The sequence below is a fragment of the Pelecanus crispus genome, chromosome 16 (assembly GCF_030463565.1).
Source record: "Pelecanus crispus isolate bPelCri1 chromosome 16, bPelCri1.pri, whole genome shotgun sequence".
NCBI classification, from domain to species: domain Eukaryota; kingdom Metazoa; phylum Chordata; class Aves; order Pelecaniformes; family Pelecanidae; genus Pelecanus; species Pelecanus crispus.
The window spans coordinates 10,083,258-10,089,185 of NC_134658.1; positions in this window are offsets into that span (position 1 = coordinate 10,083,258).

Genomic DNA, 5,928 nt, shown 5'->3' on the forward strand with positions numbered 1-5,928 from the left:
ACCAGCAAACTAAGAGTTTGCTACCATCGGAGGTGTATCGTCGAAGACCCCTGGCGGAGCCTGGATTGTAACCCTTTGCTCCTTGAGGCTCAACACTCTCCCATTGAGAAATGCCAAGACATTTGATGTGAATACTTTACTGAACTCAAGGGGAATTTTTACCAGGTATAGCTTATACGTATATGTATATATACATGTATTCATGTCTATGTGTACGCATGTGTGAATCAGTTTAAGTTGTCTGTAGATGTATGATTTAATTACAAAGGGATTTCCATACTGCTGCCTTATCCTTATTGCTATAAACCGTTGACCAAGTCTGAGACTAAGACTGGACCTAGCCGCCCCTAGACTCCTCTCTGAGTAGGAGTTTAGAAAGCAAGGGGGTCTATTCTGAACCTCGTGACTCAACGGGAGGGTCCTCCTTATTCCCTGCATACACAATGTGTCTCACTCTGGTGTTACCTGTCTTGTATGCACTTATTCCATGTACTAGATATACATGTGTATATATATTATCCTTATTCTTGTAAACTGTTGACCAAGTCTGAGACTAAGATTGGACTTAGCCGCACCTAGACTCCTCTCTGAGGAGGAGTTTAGAAAGCAAGGGGGTCTATTCTGAACCTCATGACTCAATGGGAGGGTCCTCCTTATTGCCCACACCCGCAGTCCCTCTGTGAATCATTAAAACTCTGTGTAACTTAATTTGCCTTGATGCAATTCTTACATGTAGTAATACAGTGAACCTTGCCGTCTTTGACTCTGTAACTAAGTCCCTGTTTTGATCCATTTTGTCTAATCGCTCTGTTAATCACTGATGACTGAGTGCTATTAAGACATTCCAATCAAATATTGCCATGTGCTACAGTTACAATCTCATCTGTTACTATATCAGTGAGTGATGTTACTCATTCTAGATAGTCACATAATTATCAGGATTCATAAATGTGTATTTGTACCATGGACATGGGAACTGACCCAGACAGAGTGAGTAATGATTAGCAGGCTGAAGTAGCAGTTACTTCTCAGATGTTGTGTTGTCAGAAGTTCTAAGTGTTGCCCGTTGTTAGTTTCACACACGGTACACGAGCTTTGACGCAGCCGCTGCGAACAACAGAGGCCAGGTGCACAACTGGATGAGGTAAAGGAGCAGGAGATGGGAATTGCCGCAGGCAGGCCGTGGTTTTGTGACGTATCTCTGCACGTGCCTGTCGCTTTGGTTTTTTCCATGTGTGGCAGACAGCATCGGAGGGGTGTACCAGCAGGTAAGGAGCGGTAGGAGGCGGTGAGGCGATTGACTGGGTCACCATGTAACAGCAAAATATTACGTGGCCTCTTTGTTAGGAATTTCCCTTTTGGTATTTTGGGAGCTGTGCTGGCTGCCTTTACAATTGGATGAGCAGTTCAGGTGATCTGGGTCACACCGCAGAAGAGCATGGGGCGGTTGCATAAGTGTGGTTTGGTTTTTTGTTTGTTTGTGGATGGATTCAGAGCTCTGGCCCTCTCTAAGATAAACTGAGGGACCAGGCCTGGGGAGGGAACAAGGTTGGGAATAGCAGGGAGGGTTTCTAAAGTTAGTGTAGGAGAAGGGGCCATCCAGGAATAGTCCCCTTTGGGCAGGTAATCGGCACAGGTTATGTGTCAGCACGATGCTTGCGTGTGGCAGGCAGGGCGGTTGCAGCCTGTGTCTGTCCTGTTGTGTATTTTCTGTAAGTCTGTTTTCTGTGTCTTATACCATAGCTTTGTTGGGTATTGATGTCTCTGTCGGTCTTTGATCAGTAGGCACCTCCGTAGTGCTTCCATGCATCTCAAATGGATCAACTTATCAGGGTAGCACCAGTTGAGTGCTTCTTATCTTGCCATTAAAGTGTGGACAAGTCTGGCAAGCATTCCATCATAGATGGTTGTGAGCGCTCATCTACTGCGGTGGCAAGCTGGGTGGTGCCCGTAGCTCTGCTCTTGAGAGTTCTGTTTCCAGAGTTGTCTTTAGGGGTTTTGTCCTTGCATCCCTAACGGTCGTGGGCCTTGACTGCATCCCTAACGGTCGTGGGCCTTGACTGCATCCCTAACGGTCGTGGGCCTTGACTGCATCCCTAACGGTCGTGGGCCTTGACTGCATCCCTAACGGTCGTGGGCCTTGACTGCATCCCTAACGGTCGTGGGCCTTGACTGCATCCCTAACGGTCGTGGGCCTTGACTGCATCCCTAACGGTCGTGGGCCTTGACTGCATCCCTAACGGTCGTGGGCCTTGACTGCATCCCTAACGGTCGTGGGCCTTGACTGCATCCCTAACGGTCGTGGGCCTTGACTGCATCCCTAACGGTCGTGGGCCTTGACTGCATCCCTAACGGTCGTGGGCCTTGACTGCCATCTTCTCATGCATCTAGTGGTCTGGATTTGATACTAGCTTTATGTCATGGGCTGGGGCCATTGCCTCTCTTTTTCCAGGGATGCTATAGACCATTTGTGCCATCACAGCACCATGGGGGGGGCTTCTCTGCCGGAGGCTTATTTCCTATGGGCATCATGCTTTCTTTAGTGTTGTGTATCACGGTCACATTGGTGAGGTGTCTGTGTGTTATGTGTCTGCGTGCTGGGGTCAGAGCTGCCCTGCCTGGTGGAATAGCTTTATGGCAATAAGGTTACATGTTGATATGGCAATGGTCTTGAGGCAAAGGCTGTACAGTCCATTTATGGGTCAGTAGCTGCTGTCACCTGCCCCAGTTTACTTCCAATGTGTTTTGTGGGAGCTCAAGGTAGGAGTCTGGACTTTGGGGAGTGGCAGCTTTCCCAGTAGCTGAGTGGGTTGAATTTTGAATCATGTACATGCAGGGCTAAATATCTGGGTGTGGGGTTTGTTTATTGTTAGCTGTGGTTAGAAGATGTATGCAAAAGTAAGACAGACTTTTAGTCTTCTTAAGCTGTTGGTCAGCATTCAGGTGACTTGACCTGATTTACATGGTTCGATTAGCACAGCTTGTTTGGGTGGAGGTTGTCCAGGCTGGGTTTTTTGGATAGCCAGTAGGTATTGGCAAGCAAGGGCGTGCAGTCGCTTTTGTTGCGTTTTGCACATGCCCCCCGGGCAATTTGGATCTCCGGCAGAAATCCTGAAGTGCGTGTTACCCGAGCGTACAAATTGAGGCAAAGGAGCAGGACTGGAATGTGTCGTGAAGAAGCTGCATGGTGAGATGGTTCTGGGGATGGCCTTTAGAACTGGGGTGCTCTGCCATTGTGGCAGGTGGGTTGTGAAACAAATGCATTTTGAGTAAGAGGTGGCGTGAGCGGTTGTTGAAGGAACGTTAGTTTCTGAAAGAGTATAATGTTGCATGTGTGAAGTAGTTTAGTGCAGGTTGCATTTAATGTTGAGAGTAAATTTTTAAGTTACTAAAAAAAAAACCTCAGGTGGGGGATTTTTGTCTTCTGTCCCCTGGCTGTGGTTTTTCTTCCCCTGAGGTCCTGCATGCTCTCTGAGGTGACGGTTCTTTCCAACATTTGGGTGGTGGTCGGGCTAGGGATGGGGTTTCAGCAGGGAGGGCAATTTGCGAGGCCCCCGGGAACGGCACTCCTGGGGAGCACTGCAGGCCAGTGGTAGAGTTGCATGTGTTGAGAGGGAGGGTTAGTTGGTGTGGTAGCTGAGTGGTGTGTTTAAAATGTATCTAACATTGTATGGTTGTGTGGTGGGGTTTTATTATGGTTTGTTTGCAGGTTGCATGTGGAGTTGTGACTCTTTTTTGCAGGCAAATAAAAGACATGATGATAAAAAAACCCCAGCCGGGGGATTTTTTTTTTCTCCCCCGGCTGGGTTTTTTTTTCCCCGGTCCCGGCCGCTCTGCGAGGCGATGGTCATCGCCAATGTTTGGGCAGAGGTTGGGCTCAGTCTGGGGTTTTTGCAGGGAGGGCAATTTTGGAGGCCCCCGGGAACGGCATTCCTGGGGAGCACTGTAGGCGGGTGGTGGAGCCCATGTGATGAGAGTGATTGCCGGTTGGTGCGTTTAGAATGTATCTAATCTTGTATGCTTGTCTGCTGGGGTTTTATTATTGTTTGTTGGCATGTTGCGTGTGGAGTTGTGAATTAGTTTTGCAGGCATTCACAAGAAACTATAATAAAAAAACCCCAGCTGGGGGAAATTTTTTTCTCCCCCGGCTGGGTGTTTTCTCCCGAGTCCTGGCTGCTCTGCGAGGTGACGGTCTTTGCCAATGTTTGGGCAGAGGTCAGGCTCGGGCAGGGATTTTTGCAGGGAGGGTGATTTTTGAGGCCCCTGGTAACGGCATTCCTGGGGAGCACTGTCCTGCAATGTGATGTTTGCCTGGTATTGCCAAGAGGTATGTCATCTAGCCAGTGGTGATGGGAAGATTATTGACAATCTTGCAGTTGAAGGGTGTGTGGAATTGGAATAGGTAGATAGTGTTGAAGAGGGCCAGCTTGTGAACTAGGTGGGCTTAGCTGTATTGTGTATTGGTAGGATTGTAAGTTGTTATGAGGGGCTTTGTAGTTTCTGATGTAATGATATCATTTGATTTTTTTGTGTATGTGGTGGCCTGGAAGCAGAGACTCTGAGAGGAGCTGAGTTGGGTCGCTTTCTGCATGGGAATAGAAATTGCGGAGATTGTGTCGCTTTGAAGAGAAAAAGGTAGAGATGTAAAGCTTTAGACTGAGTACCTAACAGGAGTGAGACATGTGGAAAATGTTACTTGGTAGAGAGTTTGAGGCACTAAGTAGTTGCAATGTTAAGGTAGTGGTGAATCTTTAGAGGTCAAATATACTTAATACCCAATGAGTACAAAGTGAGTAAAGGTAATTGTAGCAAGCATGTGGTCAGCTGGAGAGTAAGTCATATTTGTAGTGTAAGAACACTATAGGGCTGAAACGTAAAAAATGAGAATAGACAGCTTGCTTGGAGTGCGCAATGGACCAATGTAAATGTCAGGTAGGTTAAAAAAAAAAACCAGCCATAAGGTATCTGTGTCAGAATTGTGATAACAGGAAGTGAAAGCGCAAAGATAAGCAGGTGTTTTGGCACCTAGATGTACAGGTAGGTCTTTAGAGGGGGGAAAAAAAGATACTGTTACCAGCATTGAAGGCTGTCACCTGGGGACTATTGCTGCAATACAGTTTATAAATGATAATTTACAGGAGAAGTAGGTGTCAGAGGGAGAGTTGTCGATACCCATAGAGAAATGTAGCCATTGCAAGGTTAAAAGAAAGGATATGCATTTCCGGCTCCCAGGCACATCTGAAGTATGCGTAGTTGTGTGAAGGTTTAATTTGTTTTCTATGACTTCCTGTAGTTTTGAAGAGCAGTAGAATACTACTTGGGCATAATCGGTGTGCTGTCATTATCGTAGCGTGTGGAGAGAATAGCAGGTATGAATTGTGTCTGAGTGGTACTGTAAGAAAAATATCAAATGAGGACAGTTAAGATGGCATGTGTTTCATTATAGTAATGTATTGTGAGCTAATTATGGTTCTTAAACGTCTCTGTATGATGCTTTTAAGGTATAAGGAAACAAACGAATAAGACTTTCCATAAAGTTTTGTTTGTTCTGTTTTGTCTCCTGTGGTTTTTTGTATGTGTTTTGGTGGTTTTGTCTGTCTTGTCCGTGTGGATGTCTGTGTCTTTGGATTGTGTGTGTGTCTGTCCTGGGTCTGAATCATTTTGTGTGTGTGAATTTTTTTGGGGGTGTGAGAGTACGTGTGTGTGCTTGTGTCTTTTGAGCATGTGTCTGCCTGTGTTTGTCTTGTCTTGGAGAGTGTGTGTATGTATGTCTGGTGTTTCCTAAGAGCGTATGCGTGTCTCTTTCTTGCGAGAGTGAGAGAGAGTGTGTCTTTGTCTTGGAGCGAGGGAGAGTGTGCCTGTGCCTTGGAGTGAGTGCGTGTGTGCGTCTGTCTTTCGTATTGGCGTGAGCATGTGTCTGTGTGTCTG